Raw genomic sequence first — 25272 nt, 5'->3', positions numbered from 1 at the left:
GGTCAAAGAACGTATTGTCCAAAGTGGGTTGGTCAGGATAGTCCGTCAATCTGAGTTTGATTTGGTCCAAGTGTTTCCAGTGAATGAGTCCATTTTAAAGTTTGACCCGAACCACCCTGCTTCCCTCTTTGGCTACGACATTGCCAGGAAGCCACTTGGGACCTTGTCCATAATTTAATACAAATACAGGATCATTGATATCAATCTCGCGTGATACATTTGCGCTATCATGGCATGCACTTTGTTGAAGCCGCCTGCTCTCTACCTGTTCATGTAGATCAGGGTGAACTAACGAGATCCTTGTCTTAAGTGCCTTTTTCATGAGCAGTTCAGCAGGTATAATCCCAGTAAGCGATTGGAGTCTAGTGTGGTAGCTAAGCAGAACTCGGGATAAGACCTGCTTGAAAGTTTGCACTGCTCTCTCTGCCTGATCATTGGATGCTGGTTTGAAAGGGGCAGATGTAAGATATTTGATCCCGTTACAGGTCATGAATTCTTTGAACTTGGCACTTGTAAAACATGCCCCGTTGTCGCTCTCAAGGATATCAGGTATTCCGTGCATGGCAAACATGGCCCACGGGCTTTCACTGGTGGCAGCGGACGTGCTTGCCGACATTATCTCACATTGAATCCATTTGGAGCACGCATCTACAACCACAAGGAACATTTCACCCAACAACGGGCCTGCGTAGTCGACATGGACCTTTGACCACGGTTTGGAGGGCCAAGACCCTAAACTTAGCGGCGCTTCCCTGGGTGCATTGCTTAACTGAGAGCATGTGTTAGAATTCTGCACGCAAAACTCTAAGTCCAGATAGATACCGGACCACCACACGTGGGATTTGGCTATCACTTTCATTATTCCGATGCCTGGGTGGGTACTGTGGAGGTCAGTGATGAAGGTGCCTCTACCCTTCTTGGGGACCACTACCCGATTGCCCCACAGAAGGCAGTCTGCCTGTATAGACATTTCATGTTTGTGCCGCTAGTACAGCCTTATCTCTTCCTGCATTTCCACTGGAACACTGGACCAGCTCCCGTGAAGCACACAATTTTTTTACTAGGGACAGTGAGGGGTTCTGGTTCGTCCAGTTTCTAATCTGTAGGGCTGTGACAGGTAATTGCTCACTCTCAAATGCTCCCATAACCATGACTAAATCTGAGTGCTGGTGGGCAATGGCAGCCTATTGAGAGCATCGGCACTGTTTTCTGTGCCTGGCCTGTGGTGGATGTCATAGTTGTATGCAGACAACGTGAGCACCCACCTCTGGATGCGGGCTGATGTATTAATATGTATCCCCTTACTCTCGGAAAACAGGGATATTAGTGGCTTATGGTCAGTTTCCAATTCAAATTTTAGCGCAAACAGATATTGATGCATTTTCTTTACCCCATGAACACACGCTAACGCTTCTTTTTCAATCATGCTGTAGGCTCTCTCAGCCTTAGTCAGACTTCTGGATGCAGAAGCAACCGGTTGCAATTTTCCAAAATCATTAGCTTGTTGCAATACACACCCGACGCCGTAAGACGATGCATCATATGCCAGTACCAGACGCTTACATGGATCATACAACAGAAGCAATTTGTTTGAGCATAACAATTTTCTACATTTTACAAAGGCAATTTTCTTGCCTTTTGCCCAAAACCCATTCGTCTCCTTTACGCAGTAAGGCGAGCAGTGGTTCTAACAGTGTGCTGGGACCCGGCAAGAAGTTACCACAGTAGTTCAGGAGTTCTACAAACTACCGCAGCTCCATCACGTTCTGTGGCCTCAGTGCATTCTCGATTGCCTCCGTCTTCGAATCGGTGCACCTGCTGCCATCTGCCGTGATTCTCCTCCCCAGCAACTCCACTTCAGGCATCAGGAAAACGTACTTCGTGCGTTTTATCCTGAGCGCCACGCAGATGAGTCGACTAAGAACCTCCTCCAGGTTCTACAGATGCTCGGCTGTGTCCCGACCTGTAACCAACATGTCGTCCTGGAAGACCATCATGCGCGGGACTGATTTCAGTAAGCTTTCCATGTTTCTCTGGAATATCGCCGCCGCTGATGGACTTCCAAATGGGCATCTGTTATAAATTAAGAAACCTTTGTGTGTGTTGATGCAGTTGAGGTGCTTCGATGATTCCCACAGCTCCTGCGTTAAGTAGGCGAGGTCAAGTTCAACTTCGTGAACGTCTTTCCTCCCACCAGCGTAGCAAAAGGTCGTTGGTCTTTGGTAGTGGGTATTGATCCTGCAGGAAGAAACGATTGATAGATACTTTCTCATCACCACAGATTCTGACCGTGCCGTCTCTCTTGAGGACTGGAACGATCGGACTGGCCCACTCATTGAATTTGATCGGTTAAAATGATGCCCTCTCTTTGCCGCTGGTCTAGCTCTATGCCAACCCTTTCTCTCATCATGTATGGTACTACTCTCGCCTTGTGATGGTTGGGTCGAGCCACGGAATTAGTTGGTTCTGCACTTTTACTCCTTGGAACTTCCCGATGCCTGGTTCGAACAGCGAAGGGAACATGTTTAAGACCTGGGCACATGAAGTGTCGTCAACAGACGAGAGCGCTCCCAGTTCCAGCTTATCATTCCCAGACAACTCCTGCTGAGCATCGTGGGACCATCGGCCGGCACCACCCAGAGTGGTAGCTTGTGCACCACTCCATCATAAGAGAGCTCTACAGTAGCACTGTCGATTATGGGAATCATTTCCTTTGTGTAAGTTCTCATTTTCGTGCAAATTGGAGTCAAGACTGGCCTTGAGTCCTTGCTGCGCCACAATTTTTCGGAAGTATTTTTGCTCATAATAGACTGGCTCACATCGGTATCTAGCTCCATTGACACCATGAGACCATTTAGTTCAACCTTCAGCATTAACGGGAGAAACTTTGTGGAAAATGTATGCACCCCATATACCTCTGCCTCCTTAGCTGAGGCTCTGGTTCATCGTGATCTGTCATGGTTCTGTCGTCCTCTGCAACATGGTTGTTTTCAGGATTAACGGGATTTGCAACTCGCCTGCACATACGTTGGAGGTGTCCCATTGTTCCACAACACTTGCAAATGTATCCTTTGAAGTGGCATGAACGGAAACGATGGTCACCCCCGCAGCGCCAACAAGGTATTAATGGCCTTGCATTCATCACCCTTTATGGTGGACTCTGAGACATCTGCAGTTGTGTAGCTGCAGGCATGTGGGGCCTGCCCTGTAAGTTGCGATTTCAAAACAACATCACTTTGTTCACAGTACTTGTAGCAGCACTCGTGTGCTGAGAGATTTGCTTAGTATTGTCACTGGTGGCAATGAACGCCTGGTCTATCGCTATGGCCTTACTCAAGGTTGGGGTCTCGACAGTCAAAATTTTGTGAAGTATCATTTCATGGCCAATGTCAAGTAAGAAAAAGTTTCTGAGCATGTTTTCCAAATGTCATTCTAATGCGCAATGTCCTGCAAGGCGTCTTAGCTCGGCGACATAATTCGCCACTTCCTGGCCTTCAGACCTTTTGTAGGTGTAGAACCGGTACCTCGCCATCAGAACACTTTCCTTTGGATTCAGATGCTCCCAGACCAGTGTACACAAATCACTGTATGATTTCTATGTGGGTTTCGCATGGAGCAAGCAAATTTTTCATGACGCCATACGTTGGTGCCCCGCAGACAGTGAGGAAAATTGCGCTTCGTTTGGCAGCGTTCCCTTCTCCTTCCAGCTCGTTGGCCACAAGTATTCGTCGAGTCGCTCCACGAGGTTTCCCAATCATTCCTTATGAGAATTTCTCCGGAATGCCCACTGTTCTCTGCAACGTTGGGTTCGTCGTCTGCATCTCTTCGCCAGTTGTTATGTATGAATGAAGAGTCTGACTGGATACTGTGAGCTCAAAGTAAAGTGTGACCTTAGTCTTTTATTGCAGGTCTCCAGAGTGCCTCTCCAGCCTGTGAGGCCCCCTTAAGTACCTGTGCTCCCAAGGGATTGTGAAATCCCTTGGGGCTCCAGGGATGAGCCCTCCGATGGCTGTACAAGGGATGTAGAAGTTTACATATGTAACAATGATCATGGCTGATCATGCAACTTTAGTACCCCATTCCTGCTTTCTCTCCATACCCCTTGATCCCTTTCGCCATAAGGGCCACATCTAACTCCCTTCTGAATATATCTAACGAACTGGCCTTAACAATTTTCTGTGGTAGAGAATTCCACAGGTTCACAATTCTCTGAGTGAAGAGGTTCCTCCTCATCTCGATCCTATATGGCTTACCCCTTATCTTTAGACTGTGACCCCTGGTTCTGGACTTCCCCAACATCGGGAGCATTCGTCCTGTATATAATCTGTCCAATCCCATCAGAATTTCATAGGTTTCTATGAGATCCCCTCTCATTCTTCTAAATTCTACTGAATATAAGCCTAGTCGATCCAGTTTTCTTCATATGTCAGTCCTGCCATCCAGGGAATCAGTCTGATGAACCTTCACTGCACTCCCACAATAGCAAGGATGCTCTTCCTCAGATAAGGAGACCAAAACTGTACATAATGTTCAAGGTGTGGCCTCACCAAGGCACTGTATAACTGCAATAAGACTTCACTGCTCCTATACTCAAATCCCCTAGCTATGAAGGCCAAAATACCATGTTCCTTCTTCATCGCCAGCTGTACCTGCATGCCAACTTTCAACGACTGATGTACCATGACATCCAGGTCTCGTTGCACCTCCCCTTTTCCTAAGCTGTCACCATTCAGATAATATTCTGTCTTCTGTTTTTGAGACCAAAGTTGATAACCTCATATTTATCTACATTATACTGCATCTGCCATGCATTTGCCCACTCACCTAACCTGTCCAAGTCAGCCTGCAGCTTCTTGACATCCTCCTCACAGCTCACACTGCCACCCAGCTTAGTTTCATCTGCAAACTTGGAGATATTACATTCAATTCCTTCATCTAAATCATTAATGTATATTGTAAATAGCTGGGTTCCTAGTGCTGAACCTTGCGGTGCACCACTAGCCACTGCCTGCAATTCTGAAAAGGACCCGTTTATTCGTAGTTTTTGCTTCCTGTCTGCCAACAAGTTCTCTTTCCACTTCACTACATTACCACCGATACCACGTGCCTTCAGTTCGCACACTAATCTCTTGTGTGGGACCTTGTTAAAAGCCTTTTGAAAGTCCCAATACACCACATCCACTGGTTCTCCTTTGTCCACTCTATTAGTTACATCCGCAAAAAATTCCAGAAGTTTTGTCATGCATGATTTCCCTTTCATAAATCCATGCTGACTTGGAGGGATGGTATCAGTCACTACTTTCCAAATGCGTTGCTATTAAATATTTAATAATTGATTCCAACATTTTCCCCACTACCAATGTCAGGCTAACTGGTCTATAATTCCCTGTTTTTTCTCTCCCTCCTTTAAAAAAAAAAATGGGGTTACATTAGCTACACTCCAATCCATAGGAACTAATCCAGATTCTATAGAATGGTGGAAAATGACCACCGATGCATCCACTATTTCTAGGGCCACTTCCTTACATACTCTAGGATGCAGACTATCAGGCCCTGGGAATGTATCTACCTTCAATCCCATCAATTTACCTAACACTATTTCCTGACTAATAAGGATTCCTTTAGTTCCTCCTTCTTGCTAGACCCTCGGTCCCCTAGTATATCCTGAAGTTTATTTGTGACTTCCTTAGTGAAAACTGAAACAATATATTCGTTCAGTTGGTCTGCCATTTCTTTGTTCCCCTTTATAAATGCACCTGTTTCTGACTGCAATTTGTCTTCACTAATCTTTTTCTCTTCACATATATATACAAGCTTTTGCAGTCAGGCTTTTTGTTCCCTGCAAGCTTACTCATATATTTTATTTTCACCATACTAATTAAATCCTTTGTCCTTCTATAAATTTCTCCCAGTCGTCAGGTTTGCTGCATTTTTTGGGCAATTTATATGCCTCTCCCTTGGATTTAAAATTATCACTAATTTCCCGCGTTAGCCACGGTTCAACCGCCTTTCCCGTTTTAGTTTTACACCAGACAGGGATGTACAATTGTTGACGTTCATTCATGTGATCTTTAAATGTCTGCGATTGCCTATCCACCGCCAACCCTTTAAGTATCATTCGCCAGCCTATCCTAGCCAATTCACGTCTCATACCACGCAGATACCTTTCTTTAAGTTAAGGGCGGTCGTCTCTGAATTAACTGTGTCACTCTGCATCTTAATGAAGAATTTTACCATATTACCAAGGGGCCTCGCACAACAAGATTGCTAATTAATCCTCTCTCATTACACAACATCCAGTCTAGGATAGCCAGCTCTCTAGTTGGTTCCTCGACATATTGCTCTAGAATACCATCCCTTATATACTCCAGGAAATCCTCATCCACCGTATTGCTACCAGTTTGGTTAGTCCAATCTATATGTAGATTAAAGGCACCCATGATAAATGCTGGACCTTTATTGCATGCATTCCTAATTTCATGATTGATGCCATCCCCAAACTCACTACTGCTGTTTGCTGGTCTGTACACAACACCCACGAGCGTTTTCTGCCCTTTGGTATTCCGCAGCTCTACCCATACAGATTCCACATCATCCAGGCTAATGTCCTTCCTTACTCTTGCGTTTATCTCCTCTTTAACCAGAAAGACTACCCCACCTCCTTTTCCTTTCTGTCTATCCGTCCTAAATATTGAATACCCCTGGATGTTGAGTTCCCAGCCTTGGTCACCTTGGAGCCATATCTCCATAATTCCAATTATATCATATCTGTTAACAGCTATCTGCGCAGTTAATTCATCCACATTATGAAGAATGCTCCTCGCATTGAGACACAAAGCCTTAAGTCTTGTTTTTTTAACCCTCTTTCTCCTTTTAGAATTATGTTGTAATGTGGCCCTTTTTGATTTTTGCCTTTGATTTCTCTGCCCTCCACTTTTCCTTATCTCCTTTATACCTTTTTCATTTGCCCAGATTTTACTTACCTCTCTCTCCATGCATAGATTTCCATCCCGCTGCCATATTAGTTTAAACCCTCCCCAACAGCAGTAGCAAACACTGCCATCATAGGCAGTTCCTCGGAATCGAGGAAGTCTTGCTTCCACTCCTCAAGTGAGTTCTTTGGTGGCTGAAGAGTCCAATACGAGAGCCATCGACTCTGCCGCAGATGGGACAGACAGTCGCCGAGGCAAGGAAGTGGTTTGCCGCGCGCTCTTTCCGCTGCCTGTGCTTGACCTCTGCACAGTCTTGGCATTGAGTCTCGAAGTGCTCAACGCTCTCCCGGGTGCACTTTCTCCACCGAGAGCGGTCTTCGGCCAGGGACTCCCAGGTATCGGTGGTGTAGTTGCAATTTAACAGGGAGGCTTTGAGGGTGCCCTTGCAGCATTTCCGCTGCCCACCTTTGGCTTGTTTGCCATGAAGGAGCTCCGCATAGAGCACTTGCTTGGGAGTCTCGTGCCTGGCATGTGAACTATGTGGCCTGCTCAGCGAAGCTCATTGAATGTGGTCAGCGCTTCAATGCTGGTGATGTTAGCCCAGACGAGGACATTGATGTTGGTGTGCATGTTCTCCCAGGGGATTTGCTGGATCTTGTGGAGACATTGTTGGTGGCGTCGTTGAGCTACAGTACGCGGACGACACCTGTGTCTGTGCACATTCTGAGGCTGAAATCCAGGATATAATCGATGTATTTACAAAGGCATATCAAAGCATGGGGCTGACGCTAAACATCTGTAAGACAAAGGTCCTCCACCAGACTTTCCTTGCCACACAGCACTGCCCTCCAATCATCAAGATCCACTGCGCGGCCCTCGACAAAGTGGACCATTACCCATATCTCGCGAGCCCCTTGTCAACAAAAGCAGACATCGATGCCGAGATCCAACACAGCCTCCATTGCATCAGTGCAGCCTTCGGCTGCCTGAGGAAAAGAGTATTCGAAGACCTGGCCCTCAACTCTCTCTTGCACAAATTCACAAACAACTTGAAATGCCTGCACCCTCCAAAGGCAGTTTTTGAAATTTGAAATTTAAATCCGGGACAGACAGCACGTCCCATTCAAACATTCACAGTATTATCCGGGACTGATAGCACACCCTTTTAAACGGACAGAGAATGATCCCGGACAGACAGCAAATCCCCTTAAAAAGGACACGGAAACAGAATGAATAAAAACAGAGAATTATGTAAAACTCAGCAGGCCGTGCAGATTCCGTGGATGATGAACGCGGTTTCACGTTCAGTCGGATGATCATTCCGATCTTTTTGAAAAATTTTAAGTTTACAGATTTATTCAAGAAAAACAGCGCCTGGAAAAAATAGGTAGTGAGAAAGGACAAAAGAGAAGATCTGTGATAGAGTGGAGCGCAGGAGATATTAAACAATAAATGGCACAATGGGAAAAGGCAAAGTGGGTGGTAATCGGGCAATAAATAACAAAGGATGGTCCAGAGGAGATGTTAGTGGGAACAGCAGAACCATTACCAGACAATGGGAGCGGTGCCTATGATCCGATTTGTTGACCGTACTTTTGAGGCCGGAAGACGATAAAATGCCTAATTGAAAGATAGGATGCCACCGAGGACTGATTTACTGTATAGTTTGAATTCGGCAGCCAAGGGACGAATTCAAAAGCCAGCTTCTCATATCGTTTCAGCGTTCGAGAAAGCAGGACGCACTCATATTCAGGGCAGTGTGTGTTTCACGATGACGTGGAGATTGACGCTGAATGTGTGCTTATCCCAAGTGAGGTGAGCTCATGCGTGCAGAATGGAAGATATACTGATCAAGTATTGACCGGAAGCAAACACCGGTTTAGTTTGTCCAATGAAACACAGAGCCGAGTACATCTGAGATACTTTAACTTTACTCAGTTGGATGAATTTCACTTTGCTCCTGTGAAACCCTGGGATTTGGACGCTGTGGGAACAACGGCGCGATATCACAACGGCGCGATATCACACGTTTCAATTTGAAATATGACTGTTTTCTCACATGTCGACCGGCTGTGCGAAGCGGATCTTTGACTAAAAGAAGGCGGGGCTTGTCCGAGATTTGAACCCGGGATGTCTCGAATTTAAATTTTTGCAAATACCCTACGTGAGAATCGTACCCCTCGACCAAGGAGCCGCCGGCAGTAAGAGGCGTAAGGCTTAGATTCTGACGGTAGTGAGGAAAGCTATTCCGCCCATCGTGCTTGTGCTGTCCCTCATAGAGGTATCTAATTAGTCCCCCTCTCCATTGCCCTGCTAATATTTTCCCTTTGATGATTTTATTATTAATTTGAGACATGACTGAACAAGTGCAGCATCCTTGTCAGTAAAAGGTGAATTTGGCCATGAGGTTAAATGTGATTGACAGAGCAACCAGAGGGGTCAAATGTTTAACGCAATAACGACGAGGATGGGATTCAAACCAACGCGTGCAGAGCACAATGGATTAGCAGTCCATCGCCTTCTATTTACAACGAGGTCAGCCATTCAATCTCCTGCTTTTTGCATTCAAACTGAAGTATCGTGCGACAAAAGTCCACTTCACCGCTTCTACTGCCCGTGAAAAGAGATCGACAATGAGGTAACTGTGGCATCAGATTCTTAATGCAAACTGCCTTCTTTTAATTCTGGTGAGTGAATGCATGACAAGGTTGGCTTTGCTATCGATTCACAAAAGGGAATATAAAATTTCGTGCTGTAAGTGAATTAACCGCGGCAGGACTCGAACCTGCAATCTTCTGATAACGTCGAGGGTAGAACCAAAATCAGATGCCTTATCCATTAGGCCACGCGTCCGATTCTGTCAGCACATCATTTTTTGTTGTGTATATTGAGAGCAAATTCGGGGCAACAGCGAAATCAAGGAGTGGATATAGGAAAAGATTAGCATAGTTCGAGTAAATGAACAGATGTAACTTGGAACACAACAGTTTAACAATTCGGTCATCACAGCTGAAATCAGATCCTTTTAAAAATATATAGGATGATCCGGGATTATAAGAAAATCCGTTTTAAAGGGGCAGATTATGAATCGCAACTGACAACCATCCCTTTTAAACAGACACAGAATGATCCGGAGCTACAAGCACATCCCTTTTGCACAGAAGCAGAATGACCCTTAACTGACAGCAATTCCCTTTTAAAAGAAGAAAATTAGATTTCCATCATCCCTGAAGGCAATTGTGCAGTGCATGAATGAGCGTGGGGCTCAGGACCACATGCGGCTGGGACGGTTATTGAAGCCCCAGGTGATAGACAGGCAGGAAGGGGGGTTGGAAATTAAAACCAACCCAGAAAAAAAAGAATTAAAAAAATATATATATTTAATAACTAAATAACTTTAAATTTTGTTTTAAAAAATTGAACTTGATTTGCTTTCATTAAATAATACATTAATAACTGATATATTTTTTAATTGAACGAAGGCCGTGTGTCTGAATCGATTCCATTGGATATCAGGGGGTGCAATCTGTAAACACCCAAACACAGTAAACCCATGTTGGAAGACAAGACACGAGGGAAGACTGGGGCTGCAATGGCGATCTTTTAAAGTGGCGTGTGTCTTTCTGCTGTTTTTCAGATATGCAATGGCAGGGTCCGACAGCAGCTGCTTGTGCTGTGAAAGAGGTTTAAAGTAATAGAGCCCAGTGCAGGCAGAACAGAAAAAGCACATTCATTTTGAAAGTTAAAAAGTGGGGATTGATACATTGTATGTAAATATACATATATATATATATATATAGAAACAAAGTCAGTCAGTCAGTCATGTTTTGTCGTGTCTTGATTTGATTTTGAAAATAAGGGGGGAGGATGTCATCATGGCACACAGCCCACACCAAGACTGGCTGAAATCGCTATGTTTCTAACTTGTATAATTTATCTTCTTTCAGATGTGGAATAGCAAAATCCCACAGCATATTCTTCAATTGTCAGAGAGTCCTCGAAGTAGTGTTCAATCAAATCAAGCATGACTTCAATAGACTGGCAAATGATACTTAAAGGATTAACGGTGAATAGGCAATGGCAAACATTTAAAGGTCACATGGAGGAACTTGAACAATTGTACATCCCTGTCTGGAGTAATAATAAAACGGGGAAGGTGGCTCAACCGTGGCTAACAAGGGAAATTAAGGATAGTATTAAAACTAAGGAAGAGGCATATAAACTGGCCAGATAAAGCAGCAAACCTGAGGACTGGGAGAAATTTAGAATTCAGCAGAGGAGGACAAAGGGGTTAATTAGGAGGGGGAAAAGAGAATATGAGAGGAAGTTTGCTAGGAACATAAAAACTGACTGCAAAAGCTTCTATAGATATGTGAAGAGAAAACGATTAGTGAAGACAAACGTAGGTCATTTGCAGTCAGATTCAGTTGGGGAACAAAGAAATGGCAGACCAGTTGAACAAATACATTGGTTCTGTCTTAACGAAGGAAGACACAAATAACATTCTGGAAGCATTGGGGACCGAGGGGCGAGTGAGAAGGAGGGGCTGAAGGATATCCTTATTAGGCGAGAAATTGTGTTAGGGAAATTGATGGGATTTATGGCCGGTAAATCTCCGGGGACTGATAGTCTGCATTCCAGAGTACTTAAGGAAGTGGCCCTCGAAATAGTGGATGCATTGCTGCTCATTTTCCAACAGTCTTTCGATTCCGGATCAGTTCCTATGGACTGGGTGGTAGCTAATGTAACACTACTTTTTAAAAAAGGAGGGAGTGAGAAAACGGGTAGTTATAGACCGGATAGCCTGACATCAGTAGTGGGGCAAATGTTGGAATCAATTATTAACGATGAAATAACAGCGCAATTGGAAAGCAGCGACAGATCGGTCCAAGTCAGCATGGATTTATGAAAGGGAAATCATGCTTGAAAAATCTTCTGGAATTTTTTGAAGATATAACTAGTAGAGAGGACAAAGGAGAACCAGTGGATGTGGTGTATTTGGACTTTGAAAAGGCTTTTGACAAGTTCCCACACAAGAGATTGGTGTGCAAAATTAAAGCACATGGTATTGGGGGTAATGTACTGACGTGGATAGAGAACTGGCTGGCAGACAGGAAGCAGAGAGTCGCGATAAGCGGGTCCTTTTCAGAATGGTAGGCAGTGACTAGTGGGGTGCCGCAGAGCTCAGTGCTGGGACCCCAGCTATTTACAATATACATGAATGATTTGGATGAAGGAAATGAGTGTAATATCTCCAAATTTGCATAAGACACTAAACTGGCTGGCGGTGTGAGCTGTGAGGAGGGTGCTTAGAGGCTGCAGGGTGATTTGGACAGGTTAGGTGAGTGGGCAAATGCATGGCAGAGGTTATCCACTTTGTGGGCAGAAACATGAAGGCAGAATATTAGCTGAATGGTGGCAGATTATGAAAAGGGGAGGTGCAACGAGACCTGGTGTCATGGTACATCAGTCATTGAAATTTGGCATGCAGGTACAGCAGGTGGTTAAGAAGGCAAATTGTATATTGGCCTTCATAGCGAGGGAATTTGAGTATAGGAGTAGGGAGGTCTTACGGCATTTGTACAGGGCCTTGGTGAGGCCTGACCTGGAATATTGTGTTCAGTTTTGTTCTAATCTGAGGAAGGATGTTCTTGCTTTTGAGGGAGTGCAGCGAAGATTCACCAGGCTGATTCCCGGGATGGCAGGCCTGGCATATCAGGAAAGACTGGATCGACTGGGCCTTTATTCACTGGCGTTTAGAAGGGTGAAAAGGGATCTCATAGAAACATAAAAAATACTGACAGGACTGGACAGGTTAGATGCTGGAAGAATGTTCCCGATGTCAGGGAAGTCCAGAACCAGGGGTCACAGACTAAGGATAAGGGGTAAGCCATTAAGGACTAAGATGAGGAGAAACTTCTTCACTCAGAGAGTTGTTAACCTATGGAATTCCCTACCGCAGAGAGTTGTTGATGCCAGTTCGTTGGATATATTCAAGAGTGAGTTAGATAGGCCCTTACGGCTAAAGAGATCAAGGGGTATGGAGAGAAAACAGGAAAGGAGTACTGAGGTGAATGATCACACATGATCTTGTTGAATAGTGGTGCAGACTTGAAGGGCCAAATGGCCTACTCCTGCAAATACTTTCTATGTTTCTATGATTCTATGTAATGCCTTTTTCACACATGACATGAAATGCAGAGTAAGATCGCACAAAACGTTTGCGTTCTCTCTCTCTCTCATGCAAATTCACGAACAAATTAAAATTCGTGCACTATCCAAAGGCAGTTTTAGCAATTTGAAATTTGAAATCCGGGACAGACAGCACATCCCAGCAGGAGTCTGGGGATCAGCGGCAGCGTCGAGGAGGCGGAGCGGTAGTTCGTGAGATCTGCCGGTGCTGGGGCAGGGGCAGAAGGTAAACAAAGAAGTAGAAAGAAATCGAAAGGTGACGTCACAGCCAAGTGGGTATGTGATTGGCTGGTGGTTGGTGAGTAGTTTTTCTTTTTCTTTTTTCGATCAGTAGGTAACCTTTATCATTGTTGCTGCCAAATTAAATTAATCTAGGGGTTAATGCATGGCAGAAGAGCTCGGACACATGTTATGCTCCTCCTGTGCTATGTGGGAACTCAGGGACTCTTCCAGCATTCCTGACGACTACATGTACAAGAGGTGTATCCACCTGCTGCACGTGACAGACCACATTGTGGCACTGGAGCTGCGGGTGGATTTACTCTGGAGCATCCGCGTTGCTGAGGATGTCGTGGATAGCAAGATTAGTGAGTTGGCCATACCGCAATAAAGGATAAACAGCCAGCTAGGGGATGGGTGAGTAACAGGAAGAGCAGTGGAAGGAAGGTAGTGCAGGGGTCCCCTGCGGTCATCCCCCTGCATACAGATACACCGCTTTGGGTACTGTTGGTGGCGATGACTCATCAGGGGAGAGCAGCAGCAGCCAAGTTCATGGCACCGTGGGTGGCTCTGCTGCACAGGAGGGGAGGAAACGAGTGGGAGAGCTATAGTGGTAGGGGATTCTATTGTAACGGGAATAGATAGACGTTTCTGCGGCAGGAATCGAGATTCCAGGATGGTATGTTGCCTCCCTGCTGCAAGGGTCAAGGATGTCTCAGAGCGGGTGCAGGACACTTTGAAAGGGGAGGGCGAACAGCCAGTTGTCGTGGTGCATATATGTACCAACGATATAGGTAAAAAACGGGATGAGGTCCTGCAAGGTGAAATTAGGGAGCTAGGAATTAAATTAAAAAGTAGGACCTCAAAAGTAGTAATCTCAGGATTTCTTCCAGTGACACTTGCTAGTCAGAGTAGGAATCGCAGGATTGCTCAGATGAATGCGTGGCTTGAGGAGTGGTGCAGAAGGGAGGGATTCAAATTACTGGGACATTGGAACCGGTTCTGGGGGAGGTGGGGCCAGTACAAACCGGATGGTCTGCACCTGGGCAGGACCGGAACCAATGTCCAAAAGGGAGTGTTTGCTAATGCTCTTGGGGAGGGGTTAAGCTAATATGACAGGGGGATGGGAACATACGCGGGGAGACAGAGGGAAGTAAAATAGTGGCAGAGCAAAAGTTAGAAAGAAGAAAAGTAAAATGGAGGGCAGAGAAACACAAGGCAAAAATAAAAGAGGGCCACAATGCAGCAAAATTCTAAAAGTCAAAGAGTATTAAAAAGATAAGCCTGAAGGCTCTGAGTCTCAATGCGAGGAGTATTTGGAATAAGGTGGACGAATTAACTGCGTAGATAGCAGTTAACGGATATGATGTAATTGGCATCAAGGAGACATGGCTCCAGGTTGACCAAGATTGGAAACTCAACATCCAGTGGTATTCAACATTCAGGAAGGATAGACAGAAAGGAAAAGGAGATGGGGTGGCGTTGCTGGTAAAGGAGGAAATTAATGCAATAGTAAGGAAGGACATTCGCTTGGATGTTGTGGAATCAGTATGGGTGGAGCTGCAGAATACTAAAGGGCAGAAAACGCTAGTGGGAGTTGTGTACAGACCACCAAAAAGTAGTAGCAAGATTGGGGACAGCATCAAACAAGAAATTATGGATGCATGCAATAAAGGTACAGCAGTTATCATGGGCGACTTTAATCTACATATAGATTGGGCTGACCAAACTGGTAGCAATACGATGGAGCAGGATTTCCTGGAGTGTACTAGGGATGGTTTTCTGGACCAATATTTCGAGGAACCAACTACAGGGCTGGCCATCCTAGACTGGGTGATGTCCAATGAGAAAGGACTAATTAGCCATCTTGTTGCGCAAGACCCCTTGGGGAAGAGTGAACATAATATGGTAGAATTCCTTATTCAGATGGAGAGCGGCACAGTTACTTCAGAAGCGAGGCTCCTGACTTTAAGGAAAGGTAACTTTGATGGTATGAGACGTGAATTGGCTAGAATAGACTGGTGAATAATACTTAGAGGGTTAACAGTGGATAGGCAATGGCAAACAATTAAAGATCACATGGATGAACTTCAAAAATTGTACATCCCTGCCTGGAGTAGAAATAAAACGGGGAAGGTGGCTCATCCGTGGCTATCAAGGAAAATTAAGGATAGTGTTAAATCCAAGGAAGAGGCATATAAATTGGATAGAAAAAACAGCAAACCTGAGGACTGGGAGAAATTTAGAATTCAGCAGAGGAGGACAAAGGGTTTAATTAGAGGGCGAAAAGAGAGTATGAGAGGAAGCATGCCGGGAACATAGAAACTGACTGCAAAAGCATCTATACATATGCGAAGAGTAAAGCATTAGTGAAGACAAACGTATATCTCTTGCAGTCGGATTCAGGTGAATTTATAATGTGGAACAAAGAAATGGCAGACGAGTTGAACAAATATGTTGTTTCTGTCTTCACGAAGGAAGACACAAATAACCTTCCAGAAGAACTAGGGGACCGAGGGTCCCGTGAGAAGGAGGAATTGAAGGATATCTTTATTAGGTGGCAAATTGTGTTAGGTAAATTGATGCGATTGAATGCCTATAAATCCCCGGGGCCTGATAGTCTGCATCCCAGAGTACTTAAGGAAGTGGCCCTAGTAAATACTAAATGCATTGGTGATCTATTTCCAACAGGCAATCGAATCTGGATCAGTTCCTAGGGACTGGAGGGTAGCTAATGGACCACCACGTTTTAATAAAGGAAGGAGAGAGAAAACAGTTAATTATAGACCGATCAGCCTGACATCAGTTGTGGGGAAAATGTTGGCATCAATTATTAAAGATGAAATAACAGCGTATTTGGAAAGCAGTGACAGATCGGTCAAAGTCAGCATGGATTTATTAAAGGGAAATCATGCTTGACAAGTCTTCTAGAATTTTATGAGGATGTAACGAGTAGAGTGGACAAAGGAGAACCAGTGGATGTGGTGTATTTGGACTTTCAAAAGGCTTTTGACATGTTCTCACACGAGAGATTGGTGTGCAAAATTAAAGCACATTAGGAAAAGGGGAGGTGCAACGAGACCTGGGTGTCATGGTACATCCGTCATTGAAAGTAGGCATGCAGGCACAGCAGGCGGTGAAGAAGGCAAATGGTATGTTGGCCTTCATAGCTAGGGGACTTTAGTATAGGAGCAGGGAGGTCTTACTGCAGTTGTACAGGGCCTTGGTGAGGCCTCACCTGGAACATTGTTTTCAGTATTGGTCTCCTAATCTGAGGAAGGACGTTCTTGCTATTAAGGGAGTGCAGCGAAGGTTCACCAGGCTGATTCCCGGGATGGCTGGACTGACATATAAGGAGAGACTGGGCCTTTATTCACTGGAGTTTAGAAGGATGAGAGGGGATCTCATAGCAACATATAAAATTCGGAGGGGACTGGACAGGTTAGATGCAGGAAGAATGTTCCCGATGTTGGTGATGTCCAGAACCAGGGAACACAGTCTAAACATTAGGGGTCAGCGATTTAGGACTGAGATGATGAGAAAGTTCTTCACTCAGAGAGTTGTTAATATGTGGAATTACCTACCGCAGAGAGTTGTTGATGCCATTATGGATATATTCAAGAGGGAGTTAGATATGGCCCTTACGGCTAAAGGGATCAAGGGATATGGAGAGAAAGCACGAAAGGGGTACTGAGGTGAATGATCAGCCATGATCTTATTGAATGGTGCTTCAGGCTTGAAGGGCCGAATGGCCTATTTCTGCAGCTATTTTCTAAGTTTCTATGCTGCTATGTTTAAGCAGACACAGAATGATCCGAGACTGACAGCACACCCTTTTAAAGAGATGGAGAATGATTCCGGACAGACAGCACATCCCCTTAAAAGGGATACGGAAACAAAAGGAATGAAAACAGAGAATGATATAAAACTGAGCAGGTCGTGCAGATTCCGTGGATGAAGAACCCGGTTTCACGTTCAGTCGGATGATCATTCCGATCTTTTAGGAAAAAGTTAAAGATTACAGATTTATTCAACAAAAACAGCGCCTGGAAAAAATAGGTAGTGAGAAAAGACAAAAGGGAAGGACTGTGATTCAGTGGAGCGCAAGAGTGATTAAATGATAAAAGGCACAATGGGAAAAGGCAAAGTGGGTGGTATTCGGGCAAAAAGTAACAACGGATGGTCCAGAGGAGATGTTAGTGGGAACAGCAGAACCATTACCAGACAATGGGAGCGATGCTTATGATCCGATTTGTTCACCGTAATGTTGAGGCCGGAACACTATAAAATGCCTATTGAAAAGATAGGGTGCCAATCCCTTTTAATCAGACCAGGAAGCTTGGCCACCGCGGATTGTTTTCCTGTACGCTTTGAATTCGGCAGCCAAGGGACGAATTCAAATGCCACCTTCTCACATCTTTTAGAGAAAGCAGGGCGCACTCATATTCAGGGCAGAATGTGTTTCACGATGACGTGAAGATTGACGCTGAATGTGTGCTTATCACAATTGAGCTGAGCTCATGCGTGCAGAAAGGAAGGTATACTAATCAAGTATTGGCCGGAAGCAAATACCGGTTTAGTTTGTCCAATGAAACACAGAGCCGAGTTCATCTGAGATACTTTAACTTTACTCAGTTGGGTGAATTTCACTTTACTCCTGTGAAACTCTGGGATTTGGACGCTGTGGGAACAACGGCGCGAAATCACACGTTTCAATTTGAAATATGTCTGTTTTCTCACATGTCGACCGGCTGTGCGAAGCAGATCTTTGACTAAAAGATGGCGGGGTTCGGCCAGGACTTAAACCCAGGACCTCTTGCATTTCAATTGTGAAAATCCCTAAGCGAGAATCACACCCCTAGACCAACGAGCCGCCGATAGGGAGGAGCGTAACGCTCAGATTCTGACGGTAGTGAATAAAGCTATTCCGCCCATCGTGCTTGTGCGATCCCTCATAGATCTATCTGATTAGTGACCCTCTCCATAGTCATGCTAATATGTTCCCTTTGATGAACATATTATTAATTTGAGACATGACTGACCAAAGTGCAGCATCCTTGTCAGTAAAAGGTGAATTTGGCCAAGAGGTTGAATGTGATTGACAAAACAACGAAAGGGGTCAAATGTTTAACACAGAAACGATGAGGATGGGATTTCAAACCCACGCGTGCAGAGCACAATAGATTAGCAGTCCATCGCCTTAACCTCTCGGCCACCTCGTCTTCAATTTGCAGCAAGCTCAGCCATTCAATCTCCTGCTTTTTGTATCGAAACAGACGTAACGTACGAAAAAAGTCCACTTCACCGCTTCTTCTGCCCGTGAAAACAGATCGGCAATGAGGAAAATGTGGCATCAGCTTCTTAAAACTGCCTTCCTTTACTTCAGATGAGTTACTGTCCGATAAGGTTGGTTTTGCGATACATTCACAATGGAGAATATAAAATTTTGAGCTGCAAGTGAATTGACCGCGGCAGGACTCGAACCTGCAATCCTCTGATAACGTCGTGTGGAGAATCGAAATCAGACACCATATGCGTTAGGCCACGTAGCAGCTATCATTACCGTAAACTTTGTTGTTGTGTATATTGGGAGCAAATTCGGGGCAAAAGCTTTCTCAAGGAGTTGATTTCGAAAGAGATTAGCATATTTCGAGTAAATAAACAGAAGCGCTGTGATCTGGGTATGCACCAACCCCAATGTAACTTGGAACACAACAGTTTAACAATTCAGTTATCACAACTGAAATCGCATTCCTTTAAAAAATATACAGGATGATCCGGGATTTTGAGAAAATCCGGTTTAAAGGGACAGATTATGAACCGGAACTGACAACCATCCCGTTTACACAGACACAGAATGATCCGGGACTGCAAGCACATCCCTGTTACACAGATGCAGAATGACCCTTGACTGATAGCAGTTCCCTTTTAAAAGAATAAAGTAAGATTTCCATCACCCCTGAAGGCAATTGTACAGTGCGTGAGTGAGCGTGGGGCCCAGGACCACGCGGGGCTGGGGCGGTTATTGAAGAGGGAGGTGATAGACAGGCAGGAAGGAGGGAGGAAAATAAATCAATCCCAGAAATAAACACTGAACTTTTATTCACCAGAGTCTTAAAGTACAGTCTGTGAAATGAGATTGGATGAAAGTTCATCACACGCAACGCATAAAATCTGATTCAAGTTTCGCAACTCTCTGTTCTCATGTATTTCCCTCAATCTGCAGCAGAAAGTTACCAGTTGTCAATGGCGATTACAACAATTATTAATCTTTCAAAGAGTTTTATGAAATTATCTTAATAAGCGTCATTTTAATTTAATAATTCCACGACCGGGTATCGAACATGTGTCATAGAAGGTAGAGTGCTGCATTTTCACCATTGGGTGCCGTACACTTGGCGAGCACAGTTAATGCCGAGAACTCGTAAAACTGTCAGGCGGCCTCTGTGAGAATGCTCAAAGGGTGAATGTTCAAAGTAAACAATCGCAACAGCAGTGAACTGCAATAAAATAAACAGTCAAAGCCTGTGTTTTGCCCCGGCACACATGGCGGAAATGAAACTGCGCAGATTCACCGTTTTGAGGATTGAATGTCTTTTGGAACTTGCTCGTTTTATTAACTGTAAAACATATGATTTATTTTAAAGTCTTGGATATTTTATTACAGTTCTGTGCAGTTGCGACTTTACAAGAAGAAAAAAAACAATTTAGCTCCCAGAATGATGCGTGATATCCGGATCGGTTTCAATGCCCACAAAATATAAAAACAGATAGCAAGAGTTTCTATAGGTATATAAAAAGGAAAAGAGTGGCTAAAATAAATGTTGGTACTTTACAGAACGCGACCGGGGAATTAGTAATGGGAACATGGAGCTGGAAGAAACTCTGAACAAATATTTTGTATCAGTCTTTACGGGAGAGGACACTTGCAATATTCCAACAGTGGATACTCCAGGGGCTATATTGCGAGAGGAACTTAACACAATCACAATCACTAAAGAGGTGATACTCAGCAAAATAATGCGACTAAAGGCATATAAATCCTCTGGGCCTGATGGCTTGTATACTAGGGTCTTAAGAGAAGTAGCGGCAGGGATTGTGGATGCATTTGGTTGTAATTTACCAAAATTCCCTGTATTCTGCGGAGGTCCCAGCAGATATAAAACTGATAATGTAACGCCCCTACTTAAAAGAGGAGGCAGACAAAAAGCAGGAAACTAGGGACGAATTAGTCTAACATATGTGGTTGGGAAAATGCTGGAGTCCATTATTAAAAAAGGAGTAGCAGGACATTTGGAAAAGCAAAATTCGGTCAAGCAGAGCCAGCGTGGATTTATGAAGGGGAAGTCATGTTTGACAAATTTGCTGGAGCTCTTTGAGGAATTAACGAACAGGGTGGATAAAGGGGAACCAGTGGATGTGGTGTATTTGGACTTCCAGAAGGCATTTGACAAGGTGCCACATAAAAGGTTACTGCACAAGATAACATTTCACGGGTTTGGCGGTAATATGTTAGCATGGAAAGAGGATTGGCTAACTAACAGAGAACAGAGAGTCGGGATAAATATTTGATTCTCTGGTTGGCAACCAGTATCTAGTGGGGTGCCATAGGGATTAGTGCTTGGACCTCAACTATTTACAATCTATATTAACGATTAGAGGAAGTGAGCCAATGTAACATAGACAAGTTTGCTGACGATACAAAGATGGGAGCAAAAGCAATGTGCGAGGTGGACACAAAAATTCTGCAAAAGGACATGGACAGGCTTTGTGAGTGGGCACAAAATTGGCAGATGGAGTATAAAGTTGGAAAGTGTGCGGTCATGCACTTTGGCAGAAAAAAATCAAAGAGCAAGTTATGATTTAAATGGAGAACGATTGCAAAGTGCTGCAGTACAGCGGGACCTGTGGGTACTTGTGCATGAAACACAAAACGATAGCATGCAGGTACAGCAAACGATCAGGAAGGCCAATGGTATCTTGGTCTTTATTGCGAAGGGGATGGAGTATAAAAGCAGGGAAGTTTTGCTGCAGCTATACAGGGTATTGGTGAGGCCACACCTGGAATACTGCGTCCAATTTTGGTTTCCATATTAATGAAAGGATATACTTCCTTTGGAGGTAGTTCAGAGAAAGTTCACTATGTTGATTCCGGGGATGAGGGGATTGACTTATGAGGAAAGGTTGAGTAGATTGGGCCTCTACTCATTGGAATTCAGAAGAATGTGAGGTGATCTTATTGAAACGTATAGGATTATGAGGCGGTTTGACAAGGTGGGTGAAGAAAGGATATTTCCACTGCTGGGGAGACTACAACTAGAGGGCATGATCTCAGAATAAGGGGCCACCCATTTAAAACAGAGATGAGGATAAATTTGTGGAATTCAGGGAGCTGTGAAAGCTGGGACATTGGATAAATTTATGACAGAAATAGACAGGTTCTTAAAGGATAAGGGGATAAGCCGTTATGGGGAGCGGGCGGGGACGTGGAGCTGAGTCCATGATCAGGTCATCCATGATCTTAGTGAATGGCGGAGCAGGCTGTAGGGGCTGTGTGGCCTACTCTTGTTTCTATTTCTTATGTTCTTATGTTCTTAAACTGTCTCTCTGGGATTACAATATCCGCCAGTATCTGGGTTGCATTGTTGACGCTTCACGTCAATGACATTTAATCACAACTCCTCATCAGAAATCTTTACACAGATGCTGCCTGACTGGCTGAGAATATCCAACATTTCCTGATTTCATTTCAGATTTACAAGATGCGTAACACTTTGCTTTTGAAACTAAAAAGTAACACAAGTTAAGGTAATTGGGCATTCGAAAGTCAGTACGTTTCTGCAACGGCAAACGTGAGTCAAACTTCGGGTGTTACCTCCCTGGTGCCAGGTAAAGAACATCAGTGAGTGGGTGCAGAACATTTGGGGGGGGGGGAGGGAAACAGCATAAGCTGTGATCGATGTGGGAACCAATAACACAGGGAAGGAAACAAGGGGATGAGTTTCAGTTGCAATTGAGGAAATTAAGCAGCAGGATCTCAAAGTTATTCAGTGGATTATTCCCAGTGCCCCGCGCTATTGAGTTTAGGAATAGCAACGTGTGTCTGGACAAAGGGTGCAGGAGGTTGGGCTGCAGAATTCTGGGACATTGGGACCAGTTCCAGCGCAGGAGGGACCTGGTACAGTTGGACGGGTTGTACATCAACAGAGTTTGGACCAATGTCCTCGTGGGAAGGTTAACTACTCGGGCGGATGAGGGGTTAAACTAATTTGGCAGTGGATTTGTGCAGCAGGATGAAACATCTGCAGATGTTGGAATTATGCACTGTATACCCAAGTCCTGATGATCTTATATGTCAAATAGAGCAGTGAATGTGGCCTCAGACAGCGCATTACAGCCGATCCCTGGGAAACAACATATCACGGCCGGTCAAACTCCATGCACCGAGTACAAGCACAGGGAAACAGGCAAAGGATCACGTGCTGAGATCGATAGCGAGTAAAATTTTCTTTGATCAGTGATAATTGTAAATATATTTCCTTGTCTCTGTATTAGTTGCAAATTGTTCTGTGGGATATAAATATATTTTGTGTATCTGTGTTAGTGTTTATGCATTTGAATGCAACAATTGTATTTATAAATTTGTTGTGAGGCAACTGTGCTTGTTATAAATGTATTTTCTGAGTATATATTTGTATGTATGTTACTTATAAATAACTCGTAAATAAACGTAAATAAAATTATAACACAGAGATACTCAGAGATAAATTCCTAAATAAAACAGAGATAAAAATAAATACATTTATAATAACACAGAGAGGAACACAAATAATTTGATTACTAAGGCTCCATACAATTTTATTTACAACTCAGGGATAGATACCACAAACGCCGATATTGACTGGTTGGGCCGAATAGCCTGTTTTTACACTGAAAATCGTATGTAATCGTATGAATTCGACACGCATGAGACCAATTCAAACGCCAACTTCTCGCAACTTTTAGAGTTAGAGGAAATAGCATTGATTAGCATTCAAAAATGGTGTTTCAAAAAGATGTCAAGATTAACGCTCCTTAAATCCTACCTCTTTGACCAAGCTTTGGGGCATCTGCTGTCATTTTTCTTTTTCATGGCTCGGTGTCAACGTTATTTGTTTTGTCTAATAATACTCTTGTGAAGCGCCTTGTGACGTTTTACTATGTTAAAGGCGCTATATAAATGCAAATTGTTGTTGTAATATTTACCTCATTGTCTCACTGTTTCAGGTTTCAAAGAAAACGTGCTGGTTTAGAAGGCATACGGCATATTTACCTTTATTAGCCAAAGTATATTGTACAAGAGCAGTCAAGTTATGTTGAACTGTATAAAACACTACTTGGGCCACAGCTAGAGAACTGAATACAAGAACGTGGCACAAGCAGCAACCCTCACCTCATTTAAAACGTGCTTGGGTGTGCACGTGAAGTGCCATAACCTACAGGGCTACGGACCAAAAGTTGGAGCATGGGATTCCGCTGGATAGCTCGTTGTCGGCCGACCCTGACCGGATGGGCTGAAATGTCGTCCTTCCGTGCTGTAAATAACTACGATTCTATGATTCAGTTCTAAGCGAGGATCTACCAAAGGTAAGCCGACTGCGGAGACTTTATGGGTAGAATTAAGAGATAGGAAAGGATGTAAGATAAAAGTGGGAGATGTGTATAGGCCCCCCAGTCGCATGTGTGAAGGGCTCGAATGTGTAAATGTAGTGATTAGACAAGCGTATAGTCAAGACAGAGTGGTTTTAATAGGGGATTTACATTTTCATATATATTGGGATAATCGGACTAGCACCTGTCAGAACGATTGTGAATTTATTGAGTGTGTCCGGGCTAGTTCTACAACAATATGTTCCAGAACCAACAAGGGGCATGCCATGTTATGGATGAATAATGAGCCGGATTTATTCAACAGTCTAAGGGTGAGTGAACATTTATTTAATAGTGATCAAAACATGATCGAGTTCAACGTGCCGTTTGACAGGGAGAAACGCGAAACAGCCACTGCCATTCTAGATTTCGGGAAGACCGACTTCAAGGAGATGAGACAGAGACTGACCACAATAAACTGGGAAATTGGTTTATGGGTAAAACGGCAGAAGATCAGTGGGAGGTATTAAAATATAATTAAAAGTCATACAGAATCTGTTGATACCGCTTACGGGGCAAAAGCTCTAACGGCCATAAAAAATAGGCATGGACCACTAAAGGGGTAAGATACAACCTTAAACTAAAAGAAAAAGCGCACAGAAATGGAAAAAATAGCACAGATCCTGGTGAATGTGAAAGATACAAAGAACAGCAAAGGGTCACAAAGCAGGTAGTAAGAGCTACAAAGGGAGTACGAAAAGAAACCGACTGATGAAACGGGCAGACACATAGCAGATGGAAGTTAACGCAGAGAAATGTGAAGTGATACATTTTGGTAGGAAGAATGAGGAGAAGCAATATGAAGTAAATTATAACATTTTAACGGGGCCAGATTTATATATTAAAATTTAAAACCCCTATTAAGCAGCTGCCTCTGGAGATCACTGGAGAAACCGGTCAGTAAGCTCTCCCCAGCATTGTGTTAACCAGCTCTAAATCGTAGCATCTTAAAAAGTGGGCAGGAACTGGAAGAGATGGGGACTTTTACTTTGTTCATAGACGAATAGAGTATAAAAACAAGGAAATTATTCCAAGCATTTCTAAAACACTTATGAGGCCTTAGCTGGAATATTGCGTTAAATTCTGGGCACCTCGTTTTAGAGAAGAAGTTAACGCCTTGGAGAGGGTGCAGAACAGGTTGACTAGAATACTGCCAGAGTTGGGGACTTCATTTATACGAAGACACTGGATAAGCTCGGATTTTTCTCCTTAGAATAGAAAACGTCGAGGCGATTTATGA

The 25272-nt window shown here is 44.0% G+C and overlaps 1 non-coding gene and 1 pseudogene across 1 annotated transcript; one reads left to right on the top strand and one right to left on the bottom strand.

Moving 5' to 3' along the window:
- Nucleotides 1-25272, top strand: part of LOC139230247 (zinc finger protein 585A-like) — a 262521-nt pseudogene that overhangs the window by 58849 nt on the left and 178400 nt on the right.
- trnas-gcu (transfer RNA serine (anticodon GCU)) lies at nucleotides 18483-18565 on the bottom strand. Its single transcript has one exon. It is a non-coding gene; the product is annotated as a tRNA-Ser (tRNA).

Source organism: Pristiophorus japonicus, chromosome 19 (genome assembly GCF_044704955.1).
Source record: "Pristiophorus japonicus isolate sPriJap1 chromosome 19, sPriJap1.hap1, whole genome shotgun sequence".
NCBI lineage: Eukaryota > Metazoa > Chordata > Chondrichthyes > Pristiophoridae > Pristiophorus > Pristiophorus japonicus.
This window is presented reverse-complemented; position numbering and strand designations above follow the sequence as displayed.